General features: G+C 55.2%; 1 long non-coding RNA gene across 5 annotated transcripts in view; it reads right to left on the reverse strand.

The window, feature by feature from the left end:
• Positions 1-20,285, reverse strand: part of LOC119620310 (uncharacterized) — a 36,940-nt gene extending 16,655 nt beyond the window's left edge. For 4 of the 5 annotated variants that reach the window (XR_012091808.1, XR_012091806.1, XR_012091807.1 and 1 more), the window contains exon 1: positions 20,060-20,285. This is a non-coding gene — a long non-coding RNA (uncharacterized lncRNA). Of the gene's footprint in view, positions 1-4,627; positions 7,217-20,059 lie in introns of those variants that run through there. The other variant, XR_012091805.1, reaches the window with a different exon arrangement.
• Positions 20,286-23,792: the final 3,507 nt, after the last annotated feature.

Below are 23,792 nucleotides of genomic sequence, written 5' to 3' on the forward strand. Positions count from 1 at the left end.
ATATACTTGACATTACAAGGCTAAGGAACAAAGACCAACAGGAAGACACAAGAGGGAGGCTCTGGGAGACCTCTGCATTAGATGCCAGTCTTGCTAAGGACCTCTGTTTGTACAATCTCTGCTCAGGGCTACCTGGCTCCTATGGGGTGTAAATACTCCAGCACTGGGTCTGGTGAATTTTCTACCGTGTATCCCTGTAGGAACTACCCACAAAAGCTCCTCTCTGCTTTAGAAGGCAAGAACAAGTCGTGCATTTACCCAGTGCTTCTAGTCTTCTTACTCCGAGTCGCCATGCCAACACACAGTCATAATTACCGAGGAACGCGTCAATAGTGGCAGCATTGACAAAGACACTATATCAGGGCCTGTAAGCTAAGCAAGGTCAGGCTCCTCGAAGCCCCCCAGCTTCCTGCCCACTTCCTTTATTCCACTCTGATCCATTTCTTTCTCTTCATTCTTTCTCTCCCACCCAGATGGTCTCTGATTATATTTTCTCTGTAGAGAAAGGAACTACAGCTCAGCATATAAAACACTTCTATAGCAATTGGGAGACAGGTTCTCCTTGGAGTCCTGATTTTAACTTGTGGGAAAAGTCCCTTTAACATCCAGGCCTCAGTTATTTTGCCGTGAATGGGGAGAATATTTTGGATATTGCCTATTCAGCAGATGGGTGGCTGCATTTAATTCGCCTTCTAAATTCAGGGCTGATTTGTGTTATCTAGTCAACTCTAAGATCATCTTTCTGATCTGCACCAGAGGTACCAGAAGCTCAGGGAAACAAAAGACGGTTCAGATCAGAGAGGGAGCTGGTTTTAACACCCCAAGAACAGCAGGGCTTGTATTTCTCCCCAGGAAAGGCAAAAATCTCAAAAAAGGAGCCAGGAGCAGCTGAATGGTGGGCTCTATCAGATTATAAAAAGACAAGTGGGATGGATGAGAACTATCAGGCTAAATGACAAGCATCCTGAGGCCCCCAGTGAAACAGGACATGCACCCATTTAAAATAAGAGGTCAGAAAAAGAAGGCAGACAGCCATCACCAGAGCCCTACGCAAGAGCGCCCCAATTTCAGAACACCCAGTGCACCAACATCTGAACTTACAAAGGAGATAAATTGGAGGTTGATGATTAGCATCACAAAATGATTATTCCCTTTGTAAAAGGCTTCACTGCAGGACTGCTTTAAATAGTGCATTTAAACCATGATCTGATTTGCTAAATTCGATTTATACACATCTACTGCCTAAGCTGGCGTGCGGCTGTATTTACATGTCTTCCCTTGGCACAGAGGAGGGGAGAAGCCAGCCATTATTTGGGGCCTTTAATCCTTGTAGACAGTAACTAATCTGGGGAGCTGAACCCTGTTTTTCTTCCACAGCTGGGGCTTTAGCTGCAAACCAGCCCTAGTTACCTACTCTGCTTTGTTCATGCAGATTCTACCCAAAGACGACAGAATTTGGCCAGGATCTGTTGGAGCTTTTCTGCCAACAGGGACTCCCATCAAGAAGCACAACCCTCCCCACACCCAGGGGTGACACTTTTCCAGCCTAGAATTCTAGAGAATCTGGTCTGCTGCAGGTCACTAAATTTATTCAGCACCTACAGTTATCATGCCAGGGATTCAAATGCTACCTTTTGGGAGCCACGGAAATTTACTAATCTAAGCCACATTCTGTGATTTGTACTTAAGCCGTGGGAATCAAACCTGAGCAAGTACAGAAAGGCTGTCTCTCCACCCAAAGAGGACAAAAAAATGAGTCGGCCAGGTCTCATGGCCACTGTGCTGGTGGGGAAACCTCCCTTGGTTCACCTAAAGGGACTTGCAGGTGTTACTGACAACATAGTCCCCCAAGAGACAAATGACCCTTTCCTATAAGGTCCAATAATGTGATGGGGCAGAATAGGATGACTGCCAAAAGGGAAAACACACAACCCACCTCGTACCACTTGCCAGGAGAGAGACCTAGGGAATTAAGGATCAGGAACCTAACATTAAAAAAATAAAGGCCCCCTAGAAAACTGAAGTCAGGGACTTCCCCTCTACCACCACCCCCCCATACCCTCATTATCAGAGGTTTTAGCCCCACTCAATTATCAAATATTTAGAGACACCCACAATGATGAGTCCAGCCCAGCACTAGGAACTGGGAGAAAAGAAAGGAACAAGGCAGCATCCAGGTCTGAGCAATTTATAGTGAGGAATGGAGTCGCTAGACCACAATTAAACTGTCTCCAAGTTGAGAAGCCCACTAAAGCCTGCTCATGAGAGGATGGGAACTGGACTGGGAGTCAGGACCCCTGAGTCTCAGTCCTCACTGTACTAGCTAATTTTGTGACCTTGGTGAAAATCACTTAACCTCTCTGGACCTGGTTCCTCATCAGTGACATGAGCAGTTGACCTACATAACCACTAAGCTTTACATTTTCTATAAGCCTCATGCAGGAAAAACGTTCATCTCTCTAAAATCCTGATGAGTTTCATTTTAAAAACAAGGTTATCACCATCATGTTTTCTTTTCGTGGCTGCCAGGAAGCTCAGAATAATCACATTATTCAGTCACACAATCTGAGGCCAGGGCTTTAGACTGGGAGGTTGGGGGATGACAGGAGAGCCCTCACTTGGGAGGCAGGGCTGTGTGGGGATGAGGACTTGGATTCAGGAGAGGCTTGGTGCTTATTTGAAAGACGAAACCACAACGGTGATGAATCCCTGTGTTCCTGTGTACGTGCAGAGGGACAGGTTGGGAACACAGGCCTTGGGGCAGATAGCCCCGAGTCCACAACCGGCTCTACCACATCCTAGCTATAGCAAAAGACACAAATAGTGAATCATCACCCTATCTGTCAAGGTGAGGTCGAATTCTCTTGAAGCTGTTAGCAATAGCCCTGGCACAAAGCGGGACTCCAAAGACACAAACTAGTATTACTGAAGTTTCTTGGTCACTCTGCATATAAATGCACACATCTGGGATCTGCTTCAAGGCTGCCGTGGGTCAGTGCGGACAGCTAGAAAAACAGTGATTGTGCTTAAATTATTCACGAGGGTAGGACAGGGGCAAAGGAGGCAGAAGAGCAGAAGCTCTGGCCCTTAGGCCTGGAGGGGGCAAGCTCAAACGTTTATGCAGCTCCAATGCCCAGCCCGCTTCATTCGCATCTGACCCGCAGCCTGCCCTGGGATGGTGTGAATGGAGCCTCCCGGCCGGTCCTCAGACCCAACCACACGGACCATGGAGGCCCTCGCCAGCTCCTGCCCGGGTCTCAAAGCCCACGGCTCCCTGGCCCGTGGCTATCCTTGCACTTGGGACCACACTCAGCCCCAGGAGGGCGGCTCGCCAAGTCAGGCTTCGCGGTTCCAAGAAAACGAGGGCGTTAGCCACGCACCTAGCACTCCTCGAAAATAATCAAAGAGCTCGAAGCGCTCTCGGTTGCAGACTCCAAAATAACGCCATTGTTCCCCACGCGGGGAAGGCCGTTTCCGCCCCTGCCCGGGGCGGGCAGCCCAGTGAGGAGGGCTCTTACCGGACGCCTTTCTCCCCAGCAGCCACGACACGCACAGCCGGGCTCGGCGGCTGCGGCTCCGGGGACCGGGCAGCCGCGACGGAGGGTCCGGCTGCCTGTGGGCAGGAAGACGGCAGCCATTCGCTCCTCTAGGCCTCGGGGTAATGAATAACGGGGCATCTGTCTGGGGCGAGCGGGCAGGGCGCGCTCGACGCGCGTTCCGCTTCCGTGGGCCGCGCGGCTGGACGAGTGCGAGGAGGGGATCGGCGGGCCCTTGGCGCGGTGACCTCCCGGGTGCCCACGCAGCCATCTTGCCGCCCCTCTTCGCGCTCTCAAAATGGCCTCCCGGGTCCGCGGCGCGGGCCGAGGGGAAACAGCCGCGGGCCTGCCGGCGTCCTTCCCTCCTGCCTCCCCAGCCCCGGGCGGCCAGTGGGCGCGCGCCCCAGTGCCCGCACTCTGGGGTCTGCGACGACCTTCCCGGCCTGATGCCAGCTCTGGGCTGCGGGCGCTTCAGGTTGCGAAGGCCGTAGGCCCAGGCGGTGCCCTGGCATAGACAAGGTGTGAATGCTTGGAAAGGATTCTTTGCTTAGGCTCTTGCCGTACTGCGGCTTCCGACTTTGTGCCTCTTTTTCCCGTTTCCCTAGCTCTGGGTGGGGAGTGCGGTTCCAGGCCCTGAGCTCCGCGGGGGCCGGCCTGGTCCTGCGCAGGCGGGAAGCAGCCACGCCACTCCCAGCTAAGGCTCTAGCAACCGAGCGCCTCAGGCTCCCGCGAACGCCGGGTGTCCAAGAAGCCGCCTCCGGTGCTAGAACCGCCAGAGCCGCCATTTACTTTGCGCCCACTGTGTGCTACACGCCGTGCTCTGCCAAATTATGTCATAGAGCACAACAAGCCAGCAGGTGTATGGTTAAAGCCATTTCACAGGTTGAGGGTGAGGGATGACATTGGATCCGGGCCTAGGGAGGAGGGGAGTAGTCTTGCTGGTGACCCAGGTAAAAACATAGGCGCACTACCAACCTGATCCTGGAATTTCCCAACCTCCCAACCCGCAGCCCACTCTCTGAGCCATCTGGGGCGGAGTGCGGGTGCGGGCAGCCAGCTCCTCCTCCCACTCCCTGGCTCTGGTCGCTCACCTCTCCTCCGGTGGGCCCTCCTACTAGTAAGTGCTGCTAGCTTCTGGCGAGTTCGTGACTGCGAAGAGGGCGCTGATCGCAGGCAGAAACCACGCCAAGGAGGGAGGCACCAGCAGGGGAGTAACTGTAAAACAGAGCCAAGATATCAGGCACCCCCCACGACCGCCCAGAAACATGCCAGGCCTTCTTGAAGGTGCACTCAGGGTCGCCTAGCGTTGGCCTGGGGGCGGAGACACACGCGTCCTCAGGTCACAACCACAGCCTGGGGAGGTTGCTGGTCACTGGTGGCGCCTCAACCATGCCCTCCCAGGACGCAGGAGAGAAATCGGGTGGGGCACCAGCTAAGGGGATTGGGGGTCTCCGGCTGTTCCGTCTCACCCGGAGCTCCTTACCCGCCAGCTAGCCATGCTTCCAGCCACCTGCTTGGCTACCGCAGGGGCAAGGGAGGGCAGCGCCCCTCTGCCTGCTCAGAGCTGGAGTTCCGGAAATGGAGAACCATGAGGTTCTCACCTGCGACCCAGACAGCACATCGTGGAAAGCCTGCCCGAGACCACCTCGGGACAACCCTGGCTGCTCTGGACAGCACCACTCGTGAATCCTGAGATTCGGAACCTTCCAGAGCTGGAACCCCAGGTCATTTTCCGCAGGCGCCAGGTATGTTAGAAATGTCATACCCCAAGCTAACGCGGGCCTCCCGGCAGCACCCCCTTGGCTCCCAGCCCCAGCCGTCTTGGCAACGCAAGTCAGTCCAGATCCTGCTCCCTTCAAATCTCTAAAGACATTTATGTGTCCCCCTCCCCAGGCAGCCAAGCTGGGAACTTTACACCCATGTGCAACCCCGCTCCACAAGCCGTTTTTTGGGGTGCCGATTCTCCCACTTCAGACCCAGTGTGTATGGCATGCCCTGGGGGAGGAAGGAAGCCCATCATCCGTCCTTCAGTGCGATTTGGGGTATCTATTGGGGTGTTCACTGTCTCCAGCAGGTGGAATTTCAAACTTCGGATCCAGACATTTATATGCATCCCTTGCCCCAGCCTGGAAAAAAGAGCTACCATTTGCTCAGTGCCTATTGTATGCCAGGCACTTTATTTGTATATTTTATTTAATTCTCACATAACCCTTGGAGGTATGGGTACTATTGTCCCCATTTCACCCAGAGATGCCTGTGACTTGTCAAGGATACAGAGTTGTAAAGTCCAAAGCATGCAAAAGAACTCTGTCCCACAGGCATGGGCATGTCTCCAGTCCCCAGCTGCTGCCCTTCTGGAATCTGGACTGCCAGTTTATTAACCTGGTCCTGGATAGTCCTGGATCTTCCACCCTAGTGCCTCAAATCAGGAATTGTCACCTTCAGAGGCAGAATAGGCCACAGAGGGAAGCCAATCCTCCTGCTCTCCCCATGACCAGTGATGGGGAATTTCTGCAGCCCTTTTGGACACCCCAGACGCATTTCCACCCCTCTTTAGCGTAGGTCTAGAACCTTGAGGGAATCTGGTAAAGTGTCACACTGTCCAATAATTCACTTCCAATTTTTAAAATCCTAGTCTACACTGTCAAAGAAGTGGGTGAACTCTCATTATCAGGATAATTCAAGCAGAAGAGAAGGAGATGCATTGTCAGGGAGGGCTTGGTATTTTTACACACAACCCCAGTGTAGACCTAAGGAGACTCAGGAGCTAAAGAAAGCATTTTGAGGAAACGCTCCTCTCTTGAGTTCCTTACAAGGGATTTCATCCCTTCGTTTCAATAGAGGAACTGATATTCAGGCAGGAAACCCTAGCTTTCCCAACCTCCATTCTGAGAGGTGCTTTTTCTTTAAATGACGTTAATGTGACGTTGTTTCTTCTTTTTCAATGAAACCTCTGTAAGAGACAACTTCCATTAAAGAAAAAATTATATCCATTGGGCCTGAGGTGAAAGGAATAAAAAGCAAAAGTGAAGGAAAAAAAATAGGTTGTGTGTGTGTGTGTGTTTTTTTTTTTTTTTTTCAGAAGAGGGCCAAGGACACAGCCCCTACCTGTAGGCTGCCTGAGATGGCAAAGATGGCAGCTGTAGTTGAGATGGGTGGGTACCATCAGACTTGGGAGACATCAGGACTAGGGGTAATGGAAAGGACAAGGGTCTGAAGCCACTGTCTCCAGAGGGCAGAGGGGAGAGGTCTTTCATAAAACAAACTCAGGTCAATGATGTAAGTCCAGCCTACCCAGGAGGGTGCCCATGGTGCCCAAATCCCTTTCCAACTCCATCTTCCAAGTCCATCTTCACCCCAACAAGAGAGAGAAGGCCTGAGAAATACCACCCAGTGCAGTTCTGCAATACACAAAGAGCCAGGATTTGACCAGAGATAGAGGAAAGCAGCTCCACTCATAGTACCCCCTAATTCATGGAGGGCGGGGCAGCGGGGACAAAAACTAGGTTGCAAACTGAGGGGGGTTGGAACGGTGAGGCTGACCAGTGAGGGGCTCCAGTGTCTGTGCAGATGGAAGCTGAAAGGAAGTTCTAATTAGCACAAAGCCAGCACCTTCCATTAATAGCTCACCACTGCTCCTGGATGCCGCTGAAGGCAGCCAAGTTGGAACGTGTGAGGCTCACCTGTCCCCAGCTCATTAACAGACCTCGGGTGAGAACAGGGCTCTCCTGGAGGACGACCAGCCCACACCAGCTCCCCCAACCAAAAAAAAAAAAAAAAAAAAAAATCTAATGACAGGTTTGTCTTCCGGGCCCATCCAAGGGGACAGTGTTTAACACAAGCCCAGTGCTCCTGGACACATGCTCAACCAGGCCTCCCTGGACAGTGCTCCCTCCAGACTCGAAATAAATTCATTTTTAAAAGCCCTGGCATACATTCCATTTCTATGAAACTCTGGATAGGTAAAACTAATCTATGGTAAGAGACATCGGAATGGGGACTGGCAGGGATTGACTGCTGAGAGGTAGGAAAGAAGTTTTTGGAATGAAGGAAGTGAGGTTTATCTTGGGTGTTGGGTACATGGGTATAAATGCATTTGTCAGAACCCACAGAACTGTACACCTATGATCTGTTTCTAGATGTAAATTATACGTCTATTAATATAGGTGCGTGTATATGTATGTGCATCTGTATCACACACATATCCTTACAAAGGTCTCGGCCCCTTACTGTTTTCCCCATAGCCTGTGATCTCGTTGATGTGAAGGTTCACACCCTTTTCAAGGGTCACAGTGGAAAAAGAGGCCAGAGCAGACGGGGAAATGGGGCTGTGCACATCTCACAAACACGTGGCCAGGGCCGGGTGGGGAAGAGGAATGTCTGAATTGAATCAATTAGCTGCAGAAAACTTCAGAAAAGAAGTAAGGCCCTTTATAAAAACAAAGCCCACTCCTTAATCCCCAAAGGCAATCCTCTCCCCTACTCCCATGGCCATTCCTCAGTAAACAAAGAAATCCCTCCTTCCACATCCACACCTCAATATTCATTATGGGCTGACGTTAAAGGCTGCATTCCAGCCTCCCAGAGTGCCCTAATGACTGGAAACCCAAGGGCAGATGACTGAGGGCTCTCTCTCTCTCTGTCTCTCTCTCCCACCCCCCCCCCATTCTCTCCCTATCTCCTCTGTCCATCCCATGGCAGTCTGTAGCAGTGTTCTTTCTTTGCTTTTCCCACTTTCTTTCTTCAAATTAGTGAATAAGCAAACCAAGCAAATCAAGGCAAAGACATCACTAACTCTACTTTGTTCATTTATTTTGACAAGTGCAGTTTAATTTTAATTATTTATGGTAATACTTCATAGTAGGCGAGTAAATGTGCCAGGGTATATTTGGTAACATTAATGAAGTCTGCCTAATAGGAACCTTCACTCCAGCACCCCGCCTGGAGAACTGCTTGCTGGAGAAGTGGGGTGAGACCACTGGTCTGTGGTAGGGTTTGCAATTTTTTGTGGGGGTGGGGAGGTGGGGAACTTAATGGGTTTGAGGATTAGCGAAGGGAAAATTAACCCGATTCTAGAGAAGAAGCAAATACGTAAGCCCATAATCATGTGTCGATGTGGATTGTGTGTATTTAAACACCGAGAGAGCACACTTTGTGATAAGGAGGCCCAGGCGTGCACACATGCCACATACATATTTACACATGAATCTCAAATGTGCAAATCAGCAGAGGCCCAAAGAAATTAGGCTCTGGGCAATTAAAAATTGAAATAAAAATGGAAAATGTGATACACAGAGTTCTATATCTCTTCAAAGTGCCTTTCTCCTATTTATATGCGTCAAGTGGGCAAACACAGTGAAAAATTTGGATGATAATAAAAAAGGTAGGGGGTTTCTTCAGCCTGTGATCACATAGGAATGCTCCCCTCAACACACAATGAACCATGAAACACTGGTCTCAGTCAATGCAACGTTGTTATTTTAAATGGGGCTGATGATTTATAGCACCCCACCCTGCCTTCAACCTTAACATAACTGATTGTTAATATAAGCATATGATTTGATATATAGACCATGTATACATATATATATGCACACATAGAATGGGTATATTACATATACGAATGTGCAATCATTTTGTCCAAACACATAGGTAACTGGTACACCTTAAGATATATGCTTCAAGGCATTTATATTAAAATTATCTATAATGATGATAGATTTAAGTCATAACATAATTAATACTGGACTTTTGAGAATAGAAATATTTGACTTTTTTTTTTTTAAAGTACCAAGGGCTTCCTGTTTCTCACCTCTGCTTTGTTTGTCCATGCCCAGGGTAGTATAAGGACATTTCAAGAGACAGAAGTGGGTTATCACCTTGAGACCAACTGCATACCTGCCTCAGGATAGAGTCCAGAATGCCCCCAGAATATAAAAGCCTGGGTTTAGTCCAGCTCCTAGGGCAAGAAATATTAAACCTGGCCATTGCTGGCTTTTTTACTGGATGATCCCACTTGAGAAAATGGGGCCTATCCACCACTAAGGTACACCAAAGGAGGAGCCCCCTTTCTTGGCACAGCCATGTGTAGGAGAAGGTTAGGAATATATCCAACTGACTCTCGAGTACCTGACAGGCCATAAATGCAGGTGCTCCTGGAAGTGGCCTCACAACAGCTTCCTACCCTCTCCAACCAGAGGGCTGTCTTAGCTATGAGAGCAGGGTCATCAGCTGAAGGCACCTCGCTCCCAGCTTTCTTGCCTGGCCCCAAGCTCCTTGAACCCTTCTCCTTAAAGCCGTGGCCTGGCTCTGGCGTGGGAAAGGCGGTTTGGAGCTTTTCACAAATCCACTATCCCCTTGAACCAAAACCAATTAGCCTGGCCCAAGGTCCTGTCATTGAGGCCCTGGCCCTCTTTTCAAACCCCTGCAGCTCAATTGCGGTGAGGGGCTGGCCAGTGAATGCCGGGACCACTTAAAGTGGTGCTTAAGCCAGACCAGGCTTGAAGGAAGGAGCCAGAGCTTTAGGAGCTGTAGCGCCCCATTCTCAGAGCCACTGACCAAGGTTTTGTTCCAGCCACAGCCCCCACCCTGGCTCTATTTTTAAAAATCCTCCCCTCCTCTGCCAGCTGTCTGGAGAAGAGATGAAAAGCTGGCTCTAGGAAGCCACCAGAAACCCAAACTTGGCTGCCCTGGACAGAAAGGACATCCTCAGGTTCTGAATCCTGCCCCCAAAGGTCTTGCACTCCCTGCTAAGGGAGAAGGAGCTCTAACACTGAAAGAGCACCCAGTGTGCACTCAAGGCTTTCCATGCATGAGCCTGCACAGCAGCCCATCTTCTGGATGCAAAAACTAAGACCTAGGGAAAGCGACTTGTCTAAAATCACAGCACTTAACAGCAAGAAAATTGAGGGGCAAGCGTTTGGAGGCTCCTGAACACCACTGTCTTTGGCAGAGAGACATAGAAGAGGATGAGAGACCAAGATACGCCTTTATACCAGAGCTAGGTCCTGCGGGGGATGAGATGACTTGTGGAAGAGCCGCCCCAGAACGAGCCCAGGCCCCTACCCAGGCGCCTTCCACAACATCCATTTGTCCCCAGCCTGACCCAGCTGAACTGACTGTAGGCAAAATGGGGTGGGAATGGGGAGGAGGTGCCACAGCCTGCCTCCGTCCGCCCCTCCCCCACACCTGTACCCACCTTCCCTTCACACCCATCCAGGCGGAGTGAAGACTCGCCCTCTACGATGGGCAGCATCGCCAGGGCGCCCTAGCCGTCGCCATGGTGACGTGCATCCCACCCTAGGTCAGAGCTGATTGGTCACTCTATCCAGGCTGGTGGAGCGGGCAGCCAAAGTCAGGGCGGGATGGGGGAACTGGGGACACCCAGCCACACCGTACACGACAGATGCCAAGGGGGAAGGAAGGCCACTAAAATGGCGCCGCGGCCTCCAAAGGCCGCTGCTGTGGGTGCGCATACGCGGGTTGGAGAAATCCCGGCGGTTCTCCACCGCGCGGCCTCGCCTGGGCCCTGGAGGGCGCATCCGTCCCGCCTGGGCTATCCAGTGGCTCCAGGCCAAGCGCTCCTTGCCCAGCCCGGACCCGGGCGCCTGAGTCAGCGAACAGGCCGGCTCGCCCCAGCTGGCCGAGCCCGACCCGCCGCGCGCTCGGGCCAGGCGAGCGCGGCGCGGCGGATTAGCCCTGAGCCCGAAGCTCGAGGGCGCAGGGCGGGCGCGTTTGGGGTGTGAGGGCGGGGCGGGCGGCGGCCGCGCCTCTAATCCCGGCGCTGCGTGTGGGAGCGGCCGGATCAGGGAATTAGCGCTGTAACTTCGGATTAGTAACGCTCGCTAAATGAGTGCCTAATTCCGACCCTTCATGCTTTTCAGCGTCGCGGCTGGGTCCTAGGAGGCCTCCTGGCCAGGCTCCCTCCGCGATCTGGTCCCATTTCCCGGGAGGTCGGGCCGCGGCCAGCAGAGAACTCTCCGGCCTGTGGAGATCAGGTCTCAGGGCCGCGCCGCGGCCTCCTCTTGGCGGCGCATTTCATTGACCCGGGCAGAGGCCCATGCAGTCCCACCGCGTTCGGAGTTGGGAGTTCGTGGACCGGAGAAAAGGAAGCCCCGGATGCCTCGCCCACCACGGTGGCTGTCCCGATCGCTGCCCTGTCAGTGGCCTTCTGTGCGACCTTCCGCGAGCCACTGGGCCTTTTTACACCATTTCTAGGTGTAAAATGAAAGGAATGGGGTGAGGAGTATCCGAGATTCTCTAAGATTCTGGCTTCCAAGCTGCAGCAGATTCTCGGAATCTCCAACGCCTTTTTGGATGAAGAAAGAGTAGCACAAACTGGAGACAAAAATGAAGCCCAAACGTGGGGACCCAGTGGCCAGAGGAGGCTTGGGGAAGGCCTTCCTGGGGCACAGGAATGGAGGAGAGGAGGGGCTGAGAAGGCCCCAGACCCGTCCCCCTACTCCAGGTCCAGGCAGGCCTGAAGAAGTTGATGGGCCCAGGCACTAATTTTGAGTCTGTGCCTTGGGCTTTAAGTGTCCAAGGGGGATTCGAACATTGCTCTATTAGGGGCAGGCACTCGTACCAGGAGGCCGAAATGGGATGAGTTGGCCTCTGGCCTCTCTCCGAGGGCCATTTCGGGAACGTGTGGGATGGGCTCCTGGAGATTAGAATTGGCACGCTCATCGCCCTCCACAGCCTTGCTGCCGCGATCTTTCTCTGAAGCGGGAGGTTTGCATCAACAGATTTTCGTAGAAAGCGGAAAAATGCGCGTTGCCCTCCCGCACAGACTCCTCCTTCATTGGACCCTCAACTCGGGTTTCAGCCCAGCCCAGATGGTATGGGACAGTGGTGTTTAAAAACAACACTCATCTGAACTGCGTAGACACTGCTGGGAAGCTGCAAAGCCACCCTGGCAAGTGAAGGATTAGTTCTTGCAACACAGCAAAGGGGTAGGGGTGGTGGGAGGGGAAGATCGAAGCCTGGGCCTGGGGTTTGCCCACACCCGCTGGCTGGTGAGGGAGGGAGGCAGGGAGTGCAGGGCAAGGGGGCAGGAAGCGCTGCTCCGGTTTCCTCCGAAATGAGGTCACCATCAGCACATAGGCTCCCAGGTGCGTTGGGAAGGGAGGGATGGCCCAAGGGATGCAGCCCATAGCCTCGTGAATCCCAAAACACTCTAGTCACCCTTCACCAGCCTCCTGTCAGAAAAAAAGGGAGACTGGCCTTTCAAAATGGAGGAGGGGTACAATGGGATTCAGAAAACCTTCCGTCCGTGATTATCTCTGAGGAGAACTGGGGACCGAAGTGGGAGGGCAGCTGACTTTCCCTGCCTGGTCTTTTGTTTGTATTTTTATTTAATTTTACTGTGAATGGTAACACACTCACAGGGTTCACAATTCCAAGGTATACAGTGAATATCTCCCTCCACCGTCCACCTCAGTCACACAGTTCTTCTCCTCAGAGCCAAGGGGTTTTCCTTTTGTACTGTTTGAATTTTCACCATTTACACATATACCCTATTTTCAAAATACTTTTGTTAGGCAAAGAACAAAAAAACGCTTGCAAGAGTGAAGATGGAAAAAATATTTCTATTTTTACAAGAGGGCTGGGCAAAGGCTGGGAGAAGAGGGGCCATGAAAATCACTGAGGGAGAGGCTCTGGGGAATGAAGTGAGCCAAGATGTACATAAGGTGGCCTGGGGTCCAGCTCTGCCTTCTGAGCTGTGTGACCCTTAGGGAGTCACCTCAGATCCCCAGATCTGTTTCCTCTCATGTAAAATGGTGAGGGGATTGCGGTCAGGGCTGGGTGGTGGTGCCAGTTCATTTCAGCCTGTCTATCACAGCACTCACATACCCATATACTTAGAAAGCCCCCCTACCAATCAGGGAGTCTGAGCCTACCTTTCTTCCTTTCTTCCCTGAAGCCGGGCAGTGTCCCTTCCTTGGTCTACAGCCACTGGTTGGGGAGCTTGGGAGGTTTCCCGAGCTGCAGGAGCCCTGAGCTTCAGGACAAGCCAAGGCATCAGGGTGAAAAGTGACCTGAAGGCAGATGAGAAACTCCAGAGGGACCCTAGCACTGTGTGGGGTCAGGATCCCCACGCACTGAGCAGGGGCAAACCCCACTGCCTGAGCCCAGTTAAGAGGGGCTGGGAGCCTCAGTGGCCGGGTGTGCTGCATTGGGTTGCCATGGGAACGAATTCAGATTTCCCCCAATTGCTTTTTTATTTGCTAGACATTGTAATACATCTTATGTCGTGACTTCTTGGGGCAGGGAGGAGGGGGAACTCTGGGAGCTTGACTGCACCTTAACCTTGCGGGAAGTTGGGGAGGCTCGGGCAGGAGCAGTCCAGCCGGGGCTAGCATAGAGGTAGGGAAACTGAGCTCGGTTCCTCCCGCCTGCCGGCTCTTGGTTTGTATGCAGGGCAGGGCCGGCCCGTCGGGGAGGGAGGCCCCTGCCCTGGCCCCTTGCCATTGAGCGCACTCCCCGCCAGTTCTGCTCCGCTTCACGCTGCACACAGACCCCCCAACTGCACACAAAGGCAGCTGCCAGAGCCCGTGAAAAGTGATCAAATTATCAAGAACTTGACCTCACCGAGGGGCGAAGCTCCGGCAACCCCCCAGCCGTATGCTAATGGCGCTCAGGGGCTGACTCGTCGAATAATTCGATAAAGGCCGCATTGTTAGCGGCAGGGCAGCCCCCAGCCCACCCCATTCACTCCCTCCACCCACCCCCTACCGACCGCTGTCTCTCTCCCATCGCATTTGCATCCCAAAATCCCCGTCCGCAGCTCCGGGAGCGGATTGTTCCAGCCTGATTTATGGGGTGAAGGCGAAGGCTGACGCCTTCCCCTTTCAGCGACCCCTCTGCAACCCCAACCCCCTCCCTCTCCCCGGCCCGCTCCACTTTGGGGTTCCTGCTCCGGCGTTGGGGGATAGGGGTGGGGTACCAGGAAAGAGGAGGACTGGGGGAAAGCTGGCACTGCAAGTGGCCCCAGAGAGAGAGCCGAGGTCAGGTACCTGGTCGGGGCGCGGCCGCTCCGTGGAGCTGGAGTCCGCTGGGCCGGCGCTGGGCTCCTCTCAGCTCCTCTCGGCTCCTCTGGCTCTTGCTGGCCGGGCCGGGGCGGTCGGCGGGGCGGGCGCTCGCACGCAGAAGTTGTGAGAGTCATTTCTACTTTCGGTTATCTAGCTTTATGACGGCTCTGTGGCACTCATACAGCTAGATAACCAAAGAGAGAAACGGGCCTCCCTTCGCCACTGCCGCTGCCGCGCCGTGGGCTCCACGTGCTGCTGCCGGCCGGGCGCGGAAGCCTGAGCTGACGCCGTTCCCGGATCCCGGGGCGCAAGCGGAGAACCAGAGGGAATGGACAGACACATGCACACGCTGACTCCCGCCACAGAGGCCGACAGCCCCCGCCCAGTTCCCTTCCTCCCTCGCCTTCCCGGCGCATTCCTCCCCTGCTCCCCGTTCCGCGCGTCCAGGCACCGGCGCTGGCGGCCTGCCTCGACGGCGTCCCGGGGCGCACGGAGGGCACCCGCGCCGAGCGCTTAGAGAGCCTCGGGCGCCCCTGCCGCCCCCAGCGCACTGGACCGCCGGCCCTTCTCTCGCAGGCTAATCGCCCCGCGGGGAAGTGACGTCAGTCCAGGGATCGGCCAATCACAGGCTCTCATTCAAATCCCAGCCCCCTTCCCGCGCTCCGCACCACCCAGCCTTACAATGGCCTCGGCGTTCACGGCTTCCCAGCCCGGAGGGCAAGGAAGCGCCCCCTCTGCCCTCAGAAGCTTTAGGGCTGCGCGCTTGGGTGCGCACCGTCTAGTCTTTCCCCCAAACTCCTCCGTCTTCCTCCCAGGGCCCAGGGAGCCCAGTAGCCACTGCGGACCATCAGAGTTTGGGAGACAAGAATGCTCGAGTGACAAGGTTTAGGGATTCGTGTGATAGGACCTGGAGATCTCCACAGGAGGGCCGAGAGCGCTCACGGAGAGGCCGAGAGCAGAAGCCGTTTCACGTTTAACTTCTCTCTTCCTTTCCCCATGCCCAGCACTTGCAGTAGATCTAACCCACACGGCAGAGACCAGAGATTGGGGGAGGAATTAAGTGTCCGGGTGAGCGCAGGTCGGTGTCCTACCCATAACACCTGGCACTCAGAGGTTCCTGAGCTATGCTCCCCTTGGGCCAGGCCTTGGCCTTGGCCCTGAGTACCAGGCTGCTGGGTCCCTTCTCTCTCTCGGTTCCTAACCACACTAGCAGTGTAAAACTGATTGTGCCAAGCACCTTGGAGAAGTCCTAGGCTCTATCTTGGCTCCTGGTTAAATTCAGATTTCACCAAAAATTAAAGCACAAAGCCATGCCTCCACTCTCCTTCTCCAGCTCTCAGCACACACGTGTCCCACTCACTCCAAGGAGCCACAACAGTGGAAAGAGACTGCCACCTTGGGTCTCCCAGAATCACCCCTAAACTGAGCCTGGCAGCTGAATTGGTGGTAACATTGCAGCCTTCCAGAAGTGAGTGGCCTATGGGTACCACTTTGTGCTCATCCCAGCCATCACCCCCTTCTTCCCTGCTGCTGTGGCTACCCTCCAGCCTTGAGCCCTATGATTCACCTCCACCTGTCAGCCATCCCCAAGAGGCAAAGGATTAAATATGAAAAATGCAATATCTTTGCTCCTAGATGCCCCCAGAAAAATCTTAAGCCCAATAGCTAGGGAGAGATTTTACGTGGGACTAGGCAAGTGGATTCCCAGATGCCAGCCGTCAATACACGGGAGTCACAGAGACTCTCACTGCTGCTGTCTACAGTGAGCACTGTGGGGTTAGATGGAGCTACACGCGCAGATTCATTTTAGTGGGGTCTGGGGCACTGGGCCACTCTGGGCCAGGCAAAATCCTGGTAGGATGGGTTGGAAAGAAGGGGCCAAAAGTGGATGGTTTGGAAAATATTTCATGATTTTACTAAAAGCCCCTTCCTTCCGTATACTCCCCTAAAAATGACACACGTGGATTTTGTCAAGTTTCGGATTTTGTCAAGTGCCTCTTTCCCCACTACTTGTCTGTAGTTTGTTCTAATTTCATCCCAACTCTAAATCCGAGGCAGGTGACATCCTGCTCTCATCCCAGCCAGCTTGTGACCAACCAAACCTACCATTTACATGTCTCCCTCGAAATCCCACTTCACAGACACATTCCTTTTTCCAGAAGGTGAACAAGGGCTGGACAGCTGAACCAGCAGAGGATCAGAGAGGCCCCTCACGGTTCAGGAAGGAAGCTCTGAATTTGGGCCCGAGACAGTTAATTCCTGGGATTTCCATAATTGGGAGGCGCCCCTTGCTTCCCCTCCTCCTGCAGCTCCAGGAACCTGCACCCTCTTCCCTTCTTGATGTGTGTGTGGGCGGCCTTCAGAGCCCTAGTCCTTTTGGGGCCACCCAGGGGTGGGAAGGGTGGGGCTGCGGAGGCAGGGAGAGGCCCAGAAGCATGGTTCACCTGAGAGGGAAAAAAGAGAGGAAGCGAGGGGGAAGAGAGAGCGAGGAACGAGCCCCTCAGAGTGTGATTTAAGCAGGATGCTGCACAAAATGGCTCCTCAGCGAGACTCACGGTAACCGCGCGCGGAGGCCAGCCTGCAAGCCTAGGGCGGGTTGGGGCTTTGGGAGAAAAAATTAAAAGCCTGATTTTAATTCAGTTCAGATGCATCAGAGCCACAACTCTAGTGTCTTTTTGGGAAATCGAGTCCCTTTTGGGAGCAAGTGAGGCTGGCCAGGGGGAGGCTCCCACACCCTGCTTGAGTGGGACCTGCCCCAAAATCAGTGCCTCCTCCACCTCACTGCAGCCCCATTCCCTGGAAGAAAGCCACAGAAAGACGGAGACTCAAGGCCATAGGCTCCTGAGAGGAGGCTGTTCCGGTGGGTCAAGGCAGCTGCAGTCTCCGTGGGTTGGCAGCCAGCTTCCACACACAGCTTAACAGGAGCCCGGGAAGCCATCCAGGTCGACACCAGGCAAAAGCGCATTGTGTGGGCTGGGCACTGCCAGCTGAGGCTGGCAGACTGCTGGGCAGGCCAATTCAGAGACCAAGTTGGGAGAACCTAACCTGCCACCAGCATTGACCCAGATTGCCCCTTTGCCTGCAATTCAGGCTGGGTCTGGGTTCCATGGGCTTTCCTCACACCAAACCCCCAGCCTCGGCCTTCAGCCCCAGCACAGTCCCTAAATTTTCGGAAGATCAGGTACTGGGTCTGGTTGGCCACTTGGGCACCCAGGCCAAAGCACCAGTGGCAGTGGTCGGGCCCTGGCCATGGTGCTGACAGCTGCCTGCCAGGCCTGCCTCTCCACCTCCCAACTTGCCCTGAACTTCTTCCACCTCCTCCCCTCAGTCCTGAACCCAGGCTCCAGGGGCACCTGCAGCTACCAGGAGAAGCTAACAGCCAGAGAAAGAGAAAGCCTCAGCAACTAGGTGCCTCCACTGAGGGCCTGGGACTCAATTTTTCATATTCAAACCTCTACCAAGGAAAGAGAGCCCCTGGGCCATGAAACTCCCATATCCAGATCAATGGAAATGCCCATTCCTACTGCAAACACATGCAGGTCCTGCACTCCCTCGACTCAGCAAATCTGCACAATACCCGCTCACACACTTGGCCCATACACCCATCTAGCAGCCAGTCTAAGACAGGTGGCTGGTACCTTGCCCATGTCTGTACACGTGTACACTCTTGTACCCACTGGCAGTGGCAGCTGCTTGGACTCCAAGCTGGCTTTGGCCCAAGTTCCTGTTTCCTATTGGTAGTTATACAACTCAGTGCAGGGGACCTGACAATCCACAGGAGTGTGTCTTCTATTTCAGGACATAACAAATTAAGGGGTTAAGTGGCAGGAGAAGGGGACAGTTCTGACCCTAGTCAATAGCCCTGTGCAGGTACCCTTCTACTGAGATCAGACTTGCCCTGATCTAGAGGCTGGGAGCCGGAGGCCAATGGAACTCCCCAGTTACTACTCCAGGTAGATGCAGCCACCCAGCCTGCGATTCAACCTGGAGCTAGTGCTCCTTTCCTGAGCCCCAAAGGTTCTTAATTAGGAGACAGTGTTTCCAGCCACAATCTAGGCTAAGTCCAGGGTGCCCTCACCCCACTGCCCCCTCCCTCCCTTGTTCCTTCCTCAGGCCCAAGCTTTGATTAAGCTGATCTCCCTATTGTCTGGAGGCTGGCAGGACTGCTAGCTGAGAGACCCAGCATTGCCCAGTTCAGATAGACCCAGCTCCCTGTACCCAGGAGGTCCCAAAGCCTGCACACCCACCTTCACGTACACATGGTCAATTGTGCGCTAATGTTCTCTTTGGTTCCCACATCCAGCCTCTCTCCTCAGCAGCTGAGGTGTGGGCTCTGGGGAGGCCTAAACTGGGCAAGAACCTGAAAACACCCCTCCTGAAAAGACCTGGACAAAGGAGTACCCCTTCCCTGGGGTCTCCAGCAGCAGATACTGCTAATGGAAGTCCTGAGGGGGACCCTGTATGCTGCCCCCATCTCAGTGTCTACTTAGCCTAACCTCTGGCCACTGTTCCTTGATTGAAAGGTAGACCCTCAAACTCCATCCTCTTCCACTCCATGGCTTAAGAATCCCCCTCCTCCAGGATATGGGGACACAAAAGGGGGCTCCCTCCAGGCCCAGCACCTCGATTTATCCCCAGCCACAAAGGCTCCTTGTGTTTTTCTGGACTCCAGTACTGCTTCTGTGATCTGACCCTGGAACTTCTCCCAGCTTCTGCTACCTCCTGCTCTGATGGATCCAAACTGGACCAACTCCCCCACCAACCCTTCTCCCAAAGAAGCCCCTCACTTGGCTCAACCTCCACTGCTGCCCTTATTCTTCTCCAGCTCAGTGGAGCCTAGGCTGGAGGAGGCTGCAGAGACGCCCACGGACAGACCAAAGAGGCCTATTCTGGGGCGCGGAGTGGGGAGCAGAGTGGATAGGATTTCCCAACAACTTCCCATTTCAGGGGGGGAAAAACGTCGTAAATCTTGTCTAGAGTGGGTGCTGTGTGGTGCATTTTTCTCAAAATATTTTTTTCAGGAAGCTGCTTTCTAGGTTATTATTTTTTGTGGGGGAGGGGATAAGAAGGAAGGGGTAGGGGGCAGTGGCTAGGGAGAGGGCGATCCTGGGACTCACAGGAACCTCACTTCAGAAACCTTCCTTTCTGCTAAACCTGTCTGATGTCCACAACTTCCAACTGACCCTGCACCCTTCCCCTTTCCGCTCACCCAAAGTCCTCACCTCTGGGCGCTTCCCACTGCCCCACAACCCTTTGCCCGGGATGACTGGGTCCTGCCTCCCACCCGCAGTGGGAGTGCACCCCTCATCCCGCCCCAGCGGCAAAGGGAAGCCCCAGCTGCCTGAGCTGCCCAAGGGGGCCGGGCAGGGATGCCCCAGCCCCCTCTCTCAGTCCAGCCCAGCTCCCTGACGCTGCCCTGGCCGAAGCCACCGCCCTCACTCCCTAGCCCTCGCTCCCCAGCCTCGCCGAGACACAGCGGGCAGTGGCACTTACGGACCAGGAAGGGGGCCCGGGCCCCAGCGAGGCAGCGGCGCGGGTGGGGCGGCTGTGGGGACAGCGGCTCCTCCGCCCCGATCAGGCGCGTTCCCGGGCTCAGGCCCAGCTCCCGCCGCTCTCCGGGCGCCCCTGCCCCGGCGAGCGCATGGCAGACAGCTGCGGGAGGCAGGCACGGCAGTGGCGGATCTGGGGCTCCTGGCCGCGCGCCGCTTCTCTGGGCTCTGAGCGGCTCCCAGCGCCGCCTTCTCGGGCGGGCACGGCCCGCAGTGACGTCAGCGCGACTCCCCCCGCTCCCCCCTTCACCCCGACCAGTGCGGAATGGAGGGGGCGGAGGCAGGCTGTGAGGGGCACCCAGCCGTGTGCTTTGGCCTTTCCTCCCCACGCCCCGCTTGCCTCCCAGCTTTTCCCTGGGAGTCGCAACGCCATTCGTCCCCTCTCTCCTTCCTGCGCCGCCAGACTCTCCCGGAGCCGCCAACGACCTGGGAGGTGATGGCAAGCAGCGGGTTGGAAGCCTCGCTGGCAGCTCCAGACTCAGGGATCCGGGCTGCTTTGGGAAGAATGGAGAGCTGAGAGCAGGAGGGGAGTCCACCTCCGGGCTGAAAGGGGGCGTCTTGTCTTCACCCCCAGCATAGGTGTTGGTTATGCTGGGGATATCCACGCTGGCTTGGCTGGTGCCGGGGGGGGGGGGGGGGGGGGGGCCCGTGTGAGCTCAGAAGGGATCTTTTAGCTCGGGAAAACATGTCCCATTCGGAGCTGGAATGCCCTCCAGGCTGGGTCCTGCTTCTCCAAGACCCAGAGCAACCCCGCGGCCCTCCTACCCGCCAACTGCCCGAGGCTGTGCACCTGCAAACTCGCGGGGCCGACGGCGCTGCGGGGCTGACTGCGCCCCGGAGCCGCTGTCCAAATGCTGAATCTGGCCTCCCCTGGGCCGGCTCCCGAAGTCCCGCTCCACGTTTCCCGCAGGGGAGGGCAAGGGGTTCTGGGACACACAACGCGGAGGACCCAGGAAACTTTGGGGCTCCAAGATGATATTGGAAAGCTTCAGGACAGGGGGCGATCGGCCGAAGGGAGACAGAAGCCAAGAGAGCAGGCAGAGCAGCACTCCTGGCACGCCGAACCACGCGCCCCTGGTGACTCGCCCCGGGTCCCCTCCGCCTGCGTGTGTTTCTCCCACTTCCACAGCAGGGGAGGTCCCTAGGCTGAACTTGTCAGCAGGTCTCACCATTCATCACGAGCCAGCCAGACAGGCCAAGTTCATGAGCAATACTGTTAACCCCTTGCAAGCCAAGCGCCTTCCACACGGGGAAGCCTCCTGGCCAGGGAGTGTTCTCTAGGATTCCAGAGGCACCGCCTCCCACGAACGTGGCAGCCACCGCTCCTTTCTTCTTTTCGGCTCCTCTCCTAACCATTTATTCCATCATTTTATTTACCCTTTTGGTTTCCACAGTCTTTCAAGTTCCTCCTCTTCTAAGTTAGTTTGATACCAGTATAACTGACTGCCTTTTAAATGTCTTCTTTTCCTATGCTGTGGCTGTGCTCATTGTGGAAAAATTAGAAAATTTAGAAAAAAATGAAATAAAATAATAATTGGCCCTATATTTTACACCTAGAGGCCTGACTTTAAAATAAAAAACATATATTCTCATAGAAGAACCTAGATTGCTGGTTGTGTGGGGTGGGGAGTGAAAAAGGGGTTGAGAGAACCCAGTCTTTCTGAAGTGGATGGGGAAGGAAAAACTAAAACAAGCTCTGCGAAAGGGCTTAAAGAGGAGGCCCTGTCCTCCTGTTAGAGCAGCCAAGGAGGGAAGCAGCGCCATGTATGGTTAGACATAGGGGCGCAGACACCCCCTCCACTCACTGGTCCCTGTTCTAGCTCCAAAGCCCTAGGGAAGCTTCTCCTGGCCTTGACCGTGTGTGTGTGTGTTTGTGTGTGTGTGTGTTTGTGTGTGTGTGTGTGTGTTGTGGGGGTAGGTGCTTCCTGCCCTGGGCGAAAGCTCAGCCCTGCTCCTGAACCCCAGTCATCTCCTGGAGAACTTTATCTGACTCTGCTTGAGGTCTGGTAGACTTAGGCCACCCCTCCCCCATTTCCTATTGAATTCCTGGCGTCTGGTAGCTGGCGGCAACTAGGGCGACCTACCAACTTTTCCCCTGGGCATTTTCTCACCCCCTTCACCCCCCAGTGCTTTCTTTTCTTCTCCCAGCGCTCCTTTTGAAAGGAGGCACCCAGGCCCAGAACGTGTTCTGCAGTTTAACTACTTCCAAATTCTTTGTTCAGGTCACCCCGGGACTCCATTGTCCGCTATTGAGAGCGCGGACAGGCCGCCGGGTGCGCCTCTGCCATGCAGGCCTGAATCCATTAGGCCACCGATCCGGCCCCTGCGGCCCATTGACGCGCCTTACTCGCCGGGCGCCGGCGGCCCCCCTCTTGTCCCCTCCGCTCCCACCCTCAGCTGCCTTTTGGACTCCGCGGTAGAGTCACAGAACGCTGCGGGTCCGCGCGCGGGGGTTATTTAGGTCTCGCTCTGTCTTGAGGGACTGGGCGCGGTGCAGCCTCGGATGATTCTTGTGGGCTCTGTCCCATCCTGCAAGCCTCTTCCGGGGTCCTGCCCAAATTCTACTGCTTGACCGCTGGGTACTACTTGGACCTGCAGGGCAGGTTTTGAGGGGGCTGCAGCCCCAACCTCAGGAATGGGGGTGGGGGAAGAACAGCCAGCGACATCCTTCCTCCGACTTCTCCAGCTTTCCAGCTGCTCCCCTACAGCCTGGATTTCTGTTCCTCTCTTTCCTCCAGGCCTGCGCCCTTGAGCTTCCGTAGGGTCAAGCCTCTCCTGAGCCGGGGGAATGAAAGGGGGGCCATCCAGTTTCAGGGGGTAGCACAGCAGGGAGGGCCGGCCGGTTCCTGCCCCAAACACGCGCTCATGTCGCCCTCGAAGGTCGGTCTCCTCAGGAGGGTAACTTTCCCCCAGCTCACTGGAAAAGAGGCAAGAGTCGCTCTCGCCTCAGATGTACGTTTCAGGCTTCCAGGGCGCCAGGGTACGGCTGTGGGGAGGAGGCTCAGTCCGCCCCTGCAGCCTCCTCCTCTCCTGCCTCAGGACTCAGGGAGACGCAGAGCTTGGGAGTCCCCAGGGGGCTCAGCTCTGAGGTGCGTGCCTGGGGAAAGTCGAGGTTCAGAGGAGCAGAGCTCCCAGAGACAGTGTACAGACAACGATGGCTTGCTGTTGCGTATCTTTTCTCGGTGCCAGAAGGTTGCCTTACCCCGCAGCGAGCGTGTTCCTCCTGCTCTGGGGTTACTGGGTCACTGAGTGCAGGGTGAACATCGACGCCCAGCCACCGGGCTTCTCGAAATCACTCGGGCCTCTGCTCGGGCCCGCCTTCTCCAGTCTGTGAATCGGCCAAACCCTTCCCGGAAGCTAAATTCCAGGAGAGAGCCGTGGAGGAGCCACGGGGACCGGCGCGGATACCAGGAACGGCGGCGCGGGGAAGCTTGGCACGAGAAAGGGTGCGGATGGGGATGCAGGGCGCGAAGGAGCGGCACTGGATGGCGGGCGCCACTCCCCGCCGGCCGAAGAGGGAGGGAGGGAGGGAGGGAGGGAGAGGAGGAACGGGTGGTCTCCGCCGCACCTTCTCCGACCGCTGGGCCAGGACCGCGGGGCGCGGGACCTCGTGGAACAGCCGCGGCCTGGATCTGCGGCGAGGAGCCAGCTAGCGCCCCCTGGCGCCTCCGCCGAAC

The sequence above is a fragment of the Chlorocebus sabaeus genome, chromosome 29 (genome assembly GCF_047675955.1).
Source record: "Chlorocebus sabaeus isolate Y175 chromosome 29, mChlSab1.0.hap1, whole genome shotgun sequence".
NCBI classification, from domain to species: domain Eukaryota; kingdom Metazoa; phylum Chordata; class Mammalia; order Primates; family Cercopithecidae; genus Chlorocebus; species Chlorocebus sabaeus.